Source organism: Peromyscus maniculatus, chromosome 3, assembly GCF_049852395.1.
Source record: "Peromyscus maniculatus bairdii isolate BWxNUB_F1_BW_parent chromosome 3, HU_Pman_BW_mat_3.1, whole genome shotgun sequence".
NCBI lineage: Eukaryota > Metazoa > Chordata > Mammalia > Rodentia > Cricetidae > Peromyscus > Peromyscus maniculatus.
Window position 1 is genome coordinate 45,360,339 of NC_134854.1, and position 13,531 is coordinate 45,373,869.

General features: G+C 39.2%; 1 protein-coding gene across 1 annotated transcript in view; it reads right to left on the reverse strand.

The window, feature by feature from the left end:
• Positions 1-13,531, reverse strand: part of Cntnap2 (contactin associated protein 2) — a 2,081,518-nt gene that overhangs the window by 824,585 nt on the left and 1,243,402 nt on the right. The gene's annotated exons all lie outside the window — the stretch shown is intronic.

Sequence of the window (13,531 nt, forward strand, 5' to 3'; positions counted from 1 at the left end):
AAAATGGGACAGAGGGAGGGAGAAGAGGAGAGGATGCTGCTCCAGGTCTGGCTGTGATGAGAACAATTTTGTCAAATCCATGATGTTATGTTGTAGTCTCAACTTTGTTATAACCAAGAGGGGAAAAAATCTTGCTTCTGGTGCCGTCTGCTTATGCAGAGTTTGTGGCACGATGCCTATGGGGCAGTCAGGTGCATACTTAAGTGAATAAATAAATGGAGGGGTGAAGAAAAAGGCAAGTGAGTGATGAGAAGAAAGAAGAAAAGAATATAGCACTTTGGCTTCTGTAGCCAGGAATTCAGGTCCCAAAGCCAGAATGGATCAGCAGAACACACGTCAATATTTGCAAAATAAGTTCATTACTTTTTATTTGGGAAATAGAGTGTTTTGAGAACACTGTGAAAAAAATCAGTCCCAAGGCTTTAGGATCATTTGTCATGATACAGGGACACTGGAGAGAATATACAAGGTTTGAAGAGACTAGCACAGACAGAGGTTGATGACATGCCCACACATTTTCCATGTTGTCTAATTTCTAAAGGGACATAATCCCTTCCCCAGTTTTCCATTTACATAACTTCTTTACATCTCATTCCATTTCCTGTCATAAAGACAGACCTATGCCCTGGCTGGCTCAGTTCTGCTGTCCATTAGCTTCCAGGCAGCACTGTATTGTATGAGAGCTCAGCCAGTGTGTGCTGTGTTTTCAGAAGCACAGAGTATATCTGTCCTTGGCCCTGAATTTGATTATCTGAGAGCACTAATCTGGTGTGGTTCATATTGTGTTATGTGTGTAATGAACACTTCTGCTCTCTTAAGTGTGGATTTCTATGGCTGTTGTACTTTCTACTTTCATTGCTTCTCATCATGTGGGCCAAGTCGGGTACATCGACCAGGGATGTAGGACAATTATTAGAAGAAAATTGCCATCCTTCTTATAATTAGACCAGGAGAATCAAAGATGTTCAGAAAAAGGAGTGGTGAGGGAGCTCATCTCTCTCTCTCTCTCTCTCTCTCTCTCTCTCTCTCTCTCTCTCTCTCTCTCTCTCTCTCTCTGTGTGTGTGTGTGTGTGTGTGTGTGTGTGCGTGTGCACGTGCGTGCGTGCTTGTGTTTGGTCTATTTCTGTGTGTATATGTGTGTAGCATGTGAAAGAGATGAGGCTGAACACTGAAGGAAGCCAAATTAGAGACAGAGTGAGTGTCATTTAGGTTCCCATGACCTCTCTAAGTCTAAGTCCTCTGATCTGCATGCCATGAGTCACACCACATGCTTGTAAAACAAATCAAGGTGGCCTCCACACAAAGAAACCTAGGCACTGAAGCCCAAACAATAATGGCTAATGCAGTCTGCCTGAGCTCTTGATATCTATCAACATAAAACCTGCTTTACTGTTTGTTTATCTCCTTGACACACCTCTTAGTCCAACAGCTGACCACTGCCAGCACACCAGCAGCTCTCATCTCAAGCTCCTGCCTCTCTCCATAGAAGTTACTGGCATCATAAATGCACTCTGGCACATACAGGTACATCTGTGAGGTAGGTAAGAGTTAATCAGAGTCACCCTGATCAATTCAGCTGCAGGTGCCAGTGAATCAATAACCTCTCAACCTATGTATCAAAAGATCACTCAGTCTCTGGTGGGATTGGGCAGAGCTGGTATCCACAGTTACTCCCCTGCTCAGGTGCCTTCTATTCCTTTCTCTCTCCTCTGTCTGCATCTTCACTTCGCCAATTAGACTTCGGAGGACAATCTCCCAAGCAAACTTTCTCCAGCTATGCCTTAGTCACTGAATCTGCTTTCAAGAAATCCACACTTTCTTGTTATGAAAGAGGTCAGTTATGGGTCAACCCAATCTCAACCTGATCCCAAAGAATAAGTGACTTAAACCATGAGGATTTACATTTGCTTAATAATGTGGCCCTTAATGCTAGCTGGCAAGTGATAACCATATACTTAACACAAGTCACCAGGAATACATCTTGAATTTCTATTGAGTATTTGCTTCATTGGGAGGCAATGGCTTTCATGCAGAATATATGTGTCCTTAAGAAGTGGTACCTTTGTAGTTATCCATCAGAAAATAAAATGGAAATACACTGAGAATACTTGAGTTGCATTCCCAACTTGGACCTCTACTCTTCTAGGATTCTGAATATGATCTCTCAGAGCTCTAGACCTCGGTTCTTTGACCTATAAAATGTGGGAAGAAATACTTCTCTTGCAAGATTCAGAGAAATAAGTTTTACAGTATTCTATTAGCTCAATAATGGACGGTATTTAAAAGATAGGGAAAACTTAGCATATGACTTATATCTTAAGGCAATACATACAATGACAAATCAAGTAAAAAATTAAAAGATCAAGATATTTGGAAATGTCTTCTCTCTCTTCACACTGACATCTAGTTGGGAAGTATTAAACCTAAGAATAGGATTCTTCCATCTTCCCATGCTAGGCTAATTTTATCAACTCTGGCTGAACTTAGAGAGATTTTCATTTTCACTTAGAAAGTCTAATTGATTGAGTGAGCTCCCACTGAAATACATCTTGGAATGCATTGACCTATATACTCCAGGTTCTTGCTCCTGCTTCTGGTTAAGGCAAAAATGAACATTAGCCTTTAAAATCATGACCTTGTTAAAAATCGTTCCTCCAAGCAATGAGCACTAACCCATCATTAAAGTGTTCAAGCTGATTATATATTTTTCTTAAATATGTCACTTGTCACTGATTTAATCCTCGTGAGTGAAACTTCACCCTAAGCCTCATATCTGTATTCCAGACAGGCTGAATTCAGCATCTTTCCCATAGACCAGAAGAATATTAGTGCTAGAAGGGATTGCAGAGATTTCTTCATTTTATTCTACCTCCTCAGTTCACAAATAAAGAGTGAAACTCCAAAGAAACAAAGTTATTTGCCCAAAGTCACACTGTCAGGAGGATGAGGAAGCTATACCAAGAGTCTGGGCATCTCTTCACCACTTTCCAATAGTATTTAATAAAGCATATTCTTTGCAATGTTGATTCCTCAGGGAACTGGAAACTACTGACTCCCCTAAGAAAAAGTTTTTGTTGTAAACTAAGTTCAGGCAGCCACGCACATCATAGAATATTAAAAGGTCCTGAAAATAATATATTATAGTTAAAAAGTATGTTTGCTGACATAACCTTTTTGCCAGGATTTCTTTCTTTACTTATTAAATTAAATATTTGTAACTTCACACTCTCTAGGATATTTAATGTGATATTATAGGTTATTAACATAATATGTTTTTGCAAGGGTAAGATGTATACTCCTATCATCTGTTCCAGGACAATTGTCAAGGACAGAGTTCATCTCTACCTTCCACCTGCCATTCACTGAGTGCCATGCCTGCCATGGATGAGCTGGAGCCATGCACAGCCTCTTCTAGTTTTTTGCAAGTGATAGTGTCACTTGCACTTGTCACTTCCACTTTCACACACTCTATCGAATGTACTTGCAACATATTTCATAACATTGGCATCTGATTTCACACACACACACACACACACAACTTGACATCTAGCAGGTCCATGTTAGCATGTGCTGTCTATTTCTTTTATCAAGAAGACATGTATTACAGATATGCTCATGATTCTCAACATAATAATGAATTCAAATATTAATTAAAAATGAATCCACAATGTAGAAATAGTGTCTGGACAGATTGTGCCTCAGCACATTCTACCCTGTTTGCTCTCCCAGCCTCGGCTGAACTTCCAGTAGGAAGGATTATTAAGCCTAACTGTTGATCCATGACATTCTCTACTGTCCGAATCTCAGCAAAGGCTGATATTATCTTCATTTCTTGTCTACCAACAAGACAGAATGAAATGCCCTTTCACTCTCATGGCTTTACCCGTGCATCTGTGTTTGCAGCTACTTTAAGTTCTGGGAACTAGGAGAAACTGACTTGGGTTAATGTGCTCATTCCTATCATCAAGTCATTATAGCTTGGATTTCCTCTCTTTATTTTTACTACATTCCCTATTTCTCTCCTAAAGATCCATTCTGGAGATGAATGTGGGAATGGGGTTCCTATGATGCACTGAGGAAGGACTTGGGGGTACTCCATGGTCCAGTGCAGCCCACAGCTTAGATTTGGGCTTGACTTTTGCACAGAGTATCTACATTGCATTAGGTGTGCACTTGTGAATCATGCAATGCAGTTAATCTTCAGATTCTCTGAGCTCAGAGAAATCCATGTTCTTCTAATTTCCCTATATGATGCAAAAACCAGTTTTGGAATAATCTTTTTGTAATAGTTTTTTTATTTTTTAAATTTATTTATTAAATTTTATTTTACATATCAGCCACGGATTCCCCTGTTCTCCCCCCTCCCACCCCCCATTCCCATCTCCTCCAGGGCAAAGACTCCCCTGAGGATTGAGTTCAACCTGGTAAATTCAGTCCAGGCAGGTCCAGTCCCCTCCTCCCAGGTTGAGCCAAGTGTCCCTGTATAAGCCCCAGGTTCCAAACTGCCAGTTCATGCATTGAGGACACGACCCAGTCCCACTGTCTAGATGCCTCCCAAGCAGATCAAGCTAATCAACTGTCTTATTTATCTGGAGGGCCTGTTCCAGTTGGGGACTCCTCAGCTATTGTTGAACCAAGGTTGGATAAAGCACAGGGATAAATAGCCAAACGAATGGAAACACATGAACTATGAACTAAAGGCTGAGGGGCCCCCAACTAGATCAGGCCCTCTGAATAGATCTCTGAAGTATTTGAAGGCCACCTGGCCAAACATTCTAATTGTCATGCTAGAAACCCCATCCAATGACTGAGGGAACCGGATGCAGAGATCCATGGTCAGGCCCCAGATGGAGCTCCAGGAGTCCAATTGGTGAGAAAGAGGAGGGTTTGTATGAGTGAGAATTGTTGAGACCAAGGTTGGAAAAAGCACAGGAACAAATATACAAATGAAAGGAAACACATGAACTATAAACCAATAGTTGTTTTTTTTTTTTTGAAATTAAAATAAAATTACATCACTTTCCACCTTCCCTTTACTTCCTCTAACCCTTCCCACGCAGTCCCTCCTTTCTTTCTCTCAAATTTATAACCTCATATCCATATCTATATATCTATATTTATATTTATGTATACATATACCTACTTATCTATACTCCTACACATATAAATGTAGCCCATTCAATCTATATAAAGTCATTCATATGCATGATTGCAAGGCTGATCACATGGTATTAGATAACTTATTTGGGGTTTCTTGCCTGGGGATAATGAGGTCATGGATCATAGAGGAGTACCTACTAATGCCACTTTACTAAGCCCGCATAATTCTTAACTATATTCTAAATATTTATCCTTATACTCGTGGACAACATAGATCTCATCCCTGATCAAAAAAATATCTTTTTATAACAGATGGAGATCATTACAGAAAACCACAACCAACCAAAGTGCAGAGAACAAGTTACTGTGTGGTACATAGTCCCAACCAAAACATCTGTATTACAACTCCTGTACCTAAGACTCAGGGGTCGTAGCACAAGAAGAGGTAGAAATATTGTATGAGCCAGAGGAACATGGAGCTTGCTATGAAATTTTCTCTTCTAGAAATGTGAGAGGAGCTACACATATGAAGGCTTAGCAACATGGCTGCCCTAAGGCCAACTCAACTAGAAGAAAAGAATGTCTGGAATCAAGTTGTTGCTATGGGAAACCTATGCCTCCCATATAAGAATTCACATCTTAATCTTTTATAGATATTATGGGGTATCCCAGTGATATAGTTGGCTTCAGATGTCAACTTTCAGATACCACTCAGAGTCACTTTGGAGGAGGGAATCTCATTTGAGGAATTATCTAAATGAAATTAGCCTGTGGACATGTCTATGAGGTATTTTCATAACTGTTAACTACTTAGAGGGGCCCAACCTATTGTGAGTGGTGCCATTCCTAGGTGGGGGAGGGAGGTGCTGTCTAAGAAAGAAGCCAGGGGGAGCAAATCAGTAAGCAGCAGCCCTTAATGATCTCTGCTTAAGTCCCTGTCACTGGGTTCCTACCTCAAGTTCCTGCCTTGACTTCTTTTGATGATGGGTTGTAATAAATAAACCAACTTTTCCTCCCCAAGTTGTTTTTGGTCACAGCAACAGAGAAGCAATCTAAGACACCAAAATGGATCCCTGATAGGTTTCCAGTGGATGAAAAGTTGGGCTTAGAAAAGCAAGTAAGTAAAGAAAATACAGAGACTTGTTTGGAATAATCCAGGCACTGGACTAGGTACCAGCGAGGTAAAGCTTCCATTTGTGGAGTCATGTGAATGTCTGGCCCAGAGTTACATCAGTGGCAAAAGAAGAGTTTTGTTTCACATGTTTCTGTAACTTAGATTTAGTAAGTCATAAAGTACTGAGTAAATTTCCAAGCCAAGCAAAATTTTTGCCTCAGCATCTTAATACTTGAGAAGAGTATCAGTGACAAATTTGTAATATTATTTGTTTCAATATTTGTTTTCTATAGTAATCTGAAAAAAAATCGTTCTTTGAGCTTCAGCTGATTCTACAATGAGAAATATACATGAAGCATATGGCTATACTAGGAGCTAGGCATAAGAAAGTGATTAAGACAGCGATCCTGCTGTTGGGAAATAGTCTGAGGAAGGGGGAGACATTCAAAACTCAGAAATTGTGATGCATCTGTTCAGTTCAGAAGGCCCAGCAGGGAAGCCAGAGTCCTGTAGAAGCTGAGAGGATGGCATGCACCATGTGAGTGTCCTGGAGAGTTGCATAGGAGTGTCGATCATCTGACTCTAGAGAGATAAGCAGCAGTTATCTAGGCAAGTAAGAGAAGAGTGATGTGCAAACAGCCTCCAGCAGAACCCTGGAGATGTATACCTCCTGTATTCATACCCCTATGTAACCCTTCAAAATTCTCTGATCTAGGGACTTATTCTCAATGAACACATATGGTTTGTCTTAGCTTGCTGTTGGGATACCTGTCTTCATCCTCTTTCTGAGACCAGAATTACAGGCTGGCTGTGATACCTATCTGGCAATTATGTGGGTTCTGGGGATCCAGATTCCAGTCCTCCTGTGAGCATAGCAAATGCCTTAACCACCAAGTCATCTCCCTAGCCCATTTGCTGTTTTAACATAGAAAGTACCCATAGCATCTATCATTCTATAATACGTAGCTAATATAAAAGTGAGTTTAGTTGTATTTATTTGTAATTTTATTATACCCTCATGAATATGAATAACACAGAGTGAGATTTGCTTCCTTTCTTTGGTAAACTTTCATTTGTATGAGATCCTTTTGGCCAGAACTTCCAAAGTTTAAGTATAGTCAAGTATCAGCTATGCATGTTTCTAAATAGATTTTTGAATATTAGTCATTTGAATATTTCCCGCAAACTGTGAGGACAAAAACCATAGAGATATATATGGGATATATAGATAAATATCTTCTGCTCCTTACTCTACCATGCCATTTCTTTTATCATTTCTTTCTCAGTTCTAACACTGTCTCCTTTGAGTTCAGAATCCCCACTTTTACTTTTAATAGTCATTTGAAATGTTATGTTCATAAATAATTTTGTGTATAAAAAGGAAGGTATGGATTTAACTTTGTTCTAAAATATTATTAATTGATGGTTTCATCCATTAATTCATTCATTCCCAACACATTTATTGAAAACATCATTGGTGGAGAGATTGTATAATGGTGACTAGGAATACCAACCAAGCTATTTTTTTTCATTATCATAAAATTGCAAACAGAAAACTGATCAAGAATATGGTATAGTCCAAAATTTTACTCCACATGAAATTTCTATGTTTAAACCCTAAATCCCAAAATGTGGAGATAGATATTAGATGAAGAATTTGTGGAAGAAATTAAGTAATAAGAGCAGAACTATCATGAACAGGTATGAGTTGCTCCTCAGATCCCTCCTGTCACATAGGACATGGTGATAAGGTGCATCTATAGAATAGAAATTAGGTCAATTTTGCCAGTGCATCTGGACCTTCTAGCTTCTAGAACCATGAAAAAGATATTTCTGCCATTATAAGCTACCAGTCTAGGGTATTTTGTTATAGCAATTGGACAGACAGTATATGTGACAGACAAAGCTGGATAACAGAATTATATAAGTACTATAGGAAGGATACAACATACAAATTGAGGAGGTGAAGGGAAGACATAAAGCTTTTATACATGAGCGAGCTCAAGAAAGCCCCCTAAAATGCACATCTTTCCACATGGATGGGCATGATGATCATAATGACTGCCAACTTGACAGGATTTAGAATAATAAACTGGGGAAAATCACTTGAGGGAGTAGTTTCTATAGTAGGTTAACTGAGGTGGGAAGATCCACCCTAAATGTGGGGGCATTACTCCATGTGCTAGCTTCCTGGACTGTGTAAAAAGGAGAAAGCATACTGGGCATCAGCATTCCTTGCTCTCTGCTTCCCAACAGTGGATGCAAGGGGAACAGACTTGCCCTGCTCTATCTGCCTTGTGTTCCTGCCATGGTGGATTGTGTCATCTTTGATGCTAAGCCAAAACAAACATTTACTTCCTTTAATATTTTTGTCAAATACTTTGACCCAGAAATGCAAAAAGTAACTACTATGAGAGGTTACATGGAGGACCAGAGTCTTGGCCTCCCTCCATAGTCTTCACTAGACCCTCAAACCATCTCCTTATCACTGATCCTGTGGAATGAAGAAGGGCAGGGGAAATGATGCCTCTCCTCTGAGTTGGAAGGAAGAAATCAATCCAATTTCTCCATGATGTGTATTATTTCTGAACTGATATTAAATCATATTTAAAAAAATTGTGTGTGTGTGTGTGTGTGTGTGTGTGTGTGTGTGTGTCCTTTAAATTACAGCAAAACAATTGACAGAATTATGGTCCACAGAGGAGACAGAACTGTGTGAACAAAGACGTCACAGAAGGTAAAACATGCATTTTGTTCTGGATTCCAGGAATGGGGAGCAGTTCTACTTGGTGGGCACAGTGGTCATAGACAGGATGAGTGGGAAACGACTCCAACAAGTTGGACTGATGGACTCCAAATTCATCATTTGAGATCTTGGGATCTCAAACTTCATTTGGAAAGTAAAACAGAACCAATAATTGTATTCTGACCAGAAGAGTGACATGTATTCATTTGGTCAAATAACTCTACCTTATTGGTGCAATTTATAAAACATTGAGGTGGTCAGTAGCAACAAATAAGCCATGTTCCCTCAGAGGAGATATCCAAAAGCCAGTAGCAGTCAAGACACAGTGGTCAGTGAAGTCACATATCTACAGAACAGAAGGAAGCTGGGGATTGATTTTGGGACTATATAGAGTAAAAAAAAATGACATTTTAGTAGAAGAAATGTGTATTTCTGTGGTTTGGAATTTTTCAGGAAAAAATTAAAACTTATAGAAATAGTACATTACCCCAGAACATTGTAAATGTGCCCTATAGCTTACTTTGTTTTTAGCTAACCCATAGCTGGGCAATGCTTTATTAGTCTCCTAATAGCATTGTTGTACATCCACCTCTTTCTTCTATGTGGGTAATACTAATGGTGGTTTAGATATTTCAGGAGCCTGAAATTATCCTTCACTGATTCCTCACATTGACCAGCAGATTTCTGATAGGCTGACTTGAACAGGAGAGAAAATAGCACATAAGTCTTTACGTTGTGTCTCTCTCTCTCTTTTTGGCCCTATCCTTTGGGATAGCACTGATTCCTATGACTTCAAACACTAGATCATAAAAGGAGTACCCAAGTTCCTAGAAAATCTGTCTATTCCCCTAAAAGACAAGAATATCTTCCCTTTCATTAATTTGTCTTTTCCTCTCATTAGTTCCCTCTTTTATATATAACTAAGCTCCCTGAGCAGAAAGGCTGATTGGCAAGTCCCTGGAGGTTCCACTACTGTCTGGTCACTTAAGGCTTTCTTCTCCCATGACCTGTCTCTTGAGTCTTTGTTTTAGTAATAGTGTCAGAGAATTAAACACTTTGTCCAGCTATAATTGCAGAGTTAATCACTGCCAAATGCTTCTCATAAGTTCTGGGAACAGTGAGATGGTTGAAATTTCTCTTAGGAATGGATGAAAGGACACATAAAAATGCAGCCCTTTCCATGTGGCTTTGCATTTTCTCCCCCTCAGTAGTTAACTGTGAGTGCCTGTGTCCTGAACTCTACTTTTGTGAGTCGTTGACCTGATAGGCAAAAGATGAAGCCCATGCTGAAGTGAGGGAACCCCTCGGAGATGTCCTCCAAAGTTGTGTGTATCCTGCTTAAAAGTATGATTGCTCAGAGATGTCCTTCAAAGTTGTGTGTACCCTTCTTCAAAGTATGGTCACTCAGAGATGTCCTCCAAAGTTGTGTGTACCCTTCTTCAAATCATGGTCCTTATATGGCAAATACAATCTTTGGCAGAGAAAAAAAAATTCAGAATTGTCTCTTCTATGGGTTTGATTCGTCACTTTTAAACATACATACATACACATACATACAAACTCTCACACACACACACACACACACACACACACACACACACACGTATGTATGTGTATTTATGTATGTTTAAAAGTGACGTGTGTGTGTGTGTGTGTGTGTGTGTATTTTCTAGTTATTTGTGTGTGCACCTGAGTATAAATGGGCATCATGTGTATGTGTGGTGCCTGCAGAAGCTAGAAGATGGCATTGGTACCTGGAACTGGAGTTGTTAAGTAGTTGAATGCCACCTGATATTGTGGCCGAGAACCAAACCTGGGTCTTCTGTAAGAGCAGCAAGTGCTCTTAACTGCAGAGCTGTCTCTCTAGTCCCAAAGTTTCTCTGCTTTTAATTTGTTATCCTTTCAGAAACCTTAATGTGAGATGCCATGGAAATACATTACATTCTAGATGCATCTGCAGCATCCCTGAGGGCTGCCAAGTGTATGAGTTCATGAGAGTATTCGCTGAATTTTCATGCTCTGCCTTCTCAAACTGTTTTGCCCAAAAGACAGTTACTAGTCATTGGAAAGAAAGTAAATGAAAGGGAGGTAAAATATTTAAGAGTAGGTAGATTCTGGGGCAGGGAGATGATTCAATGGTTTAGGTGTTTGGGATGCAGGCATGAGGACCTGAGTTCAAATCACTAGAGCTCAGGTAAAACTCCATGCTGTGGTAGCACACATCTGTATTCCCAGAAATCCAATGGTTAGATGGGAGGCAACGATAGGAGAATACCTAGAAGCTCATTGGACAAATAGCCTAGCATATACAATGACAAATAACAAGACTCCTGTTTTAAACAAAGTGGAATAGGAGGACCAACATGAAGATTGGCTTCTGGTCTCCATGTGCATGGCCTCACACACAAAAATATGCACACACAGGAAGATGAAAAAAGGCCTAGATAGATTCAAATTTTCCAAGAATCCATGAGCTCAAATAATATTGAGAAAGCTTCAGACATTTCCTTTTTAAATTTATTCCAACTTTTCCACATTATGTTTCATTTTAATAATATTTGCCCCCAATACAGAGCTTCAGCTGTTTTTTAAATATCTTTTTGTTTTAAAGAAATTCATTTACTTGAGAAAAAATAATCTACTAATCCCAATCAATGTCATTTGATGCTTTCCTCAAGTACTAAACTTTTAAGGTCTTGAATCCATTAGTTTCTGTCACAAAAATACAACATTAACAAAGAAACAAGCAGTTACCTGTGATGCTGAAAGAGACTTCCTTACTCTGCCTGCTCTTGATTTTATGCACATGAACAAACTAGATTCCCAACTGTGGCTTTCCTTGTTTGCACATGGCTTTCTGTGCTTGACTGAAACTTGCTAAGTCACTGCAGAGCTACATAATTATCTTGCATCTTTAGAAGCAACTTTTGTGGCATCAGTACATGGCTCTTCTGGTGTCCCATTAGAACATTCTCACTCACAGATGGCCACATTCGCCTTTGGTCATGATGTGACATGATGTGTCCTTTCCAAAGTACCTACTACCCTTCTTAGTGCACATCGAAAATGGGGCACGCTAGTGCCTTTTGCCCATTATATTGACTCTGTAGAGTGGAAGGGCTTCACCTACTGCAGGTGACCCCAACTTTCATAGCCAAGACTGCTTCTGAGGCATTCATTAAGAATATCTCTCTGTGAATGTCTTCAAGTTCTAATTCACAATTATCTTCCTGAACATCTCAGCAGTGCTGATTCCCAGTGTTAAGCCAATGCATCACATCTTCCTTTCTGAATAAAAGATGCATGTGGGCTCAATCTAGCTGTGTACCACACATAGAAAACTAAAACAAAGGAAACACCTATAATTTAAAACCTCAGCATTTCTAAATGTGAAGATTGGTATGTATTATTTTCCCTTTCTACCACATGACATTATGATTAATCTCAAGCTATCATGAAAGCACACACATGCACAGATGCATATGTATGTACATATACATGTGTAAGCCAAGGGGGAGACATTAACAATCATGTCCTTGCGTTTGGCTATGTACTTTCACAGTACAGCTTAAAACCAATCCCACTTAGGCAGACTGGATTTGTAAGTCAACTGTAAATGTGTTTTGCTTCCCTGACACTTGTAAGTGGATTTTTCATCTTGGCCCCTAATAATGTTTTACAATTAACCAGCATTTTAACACTGAAGTTAGCAGTAAAGTAATGCTTTAAAACTTTTTTAATTGAGCAGATTAAGAAAAAGTTAATTAATTTGTAAACCCTGCCTACTGAATCATTCTGTGCCTATGATTAATTTTGTCAACTTTTTATCCTATACATGAGTAACTTTAAAAAAAATTACAAAACATGTAATTAGCAGTAGATACTTTTCATCAGTCCATGGAAATATCTAGTTGTGCAATTTTTGCAATTACATTATAGGGGTTCTACTCACATTTCTCCTAACAAACTACTTCCAACCTCGTGTTAACTTATCTAGATTTTCTAAGCTCTGTGTGCTTATTGTAATAGAGTGATCAGAGTCAGCATTTGGTTTTCTAGAAAACATGATTTGGGAATGTTCAGTTGAGCACTTATATTTTAATGTGACTACAAAGGCACCAATGGTTAGTTCTGTGATTGCTTCTCATCTCTGGCATTAACAAGTAGTTGAAGGAACTGGAAAGACAGAAGACAAAGCTAGTGAGATAAGGAAAGGGATGGGAGAATGTTAAGGTTGGGAATCTGCTCAATGGATGTTGGCTTAGGCATTTTATAGGGCCTCTGGTTCTTCCCTTCTCCATCTTGATCCCATTTAGATATACAACCCCATGACTTCTAGTCATTCCTCTTTGTAGAATTGTCTGGGAACATGAAGCAACTATCTCTGGAAACCTGCTTTAGCTTTCCTAGGCTACTTATGTCCCTCTCATTCTCCTTTATTACCTGGTTTATGCAGCTCATTATATGATTATTATATCATTCCATAACTATAATCTTGATATAAGTCCTTCATGTTTGTTTTTTAAAAAACTGGAAATATACTAAATAAGCCATCCTTAGCTCTAGTTTTA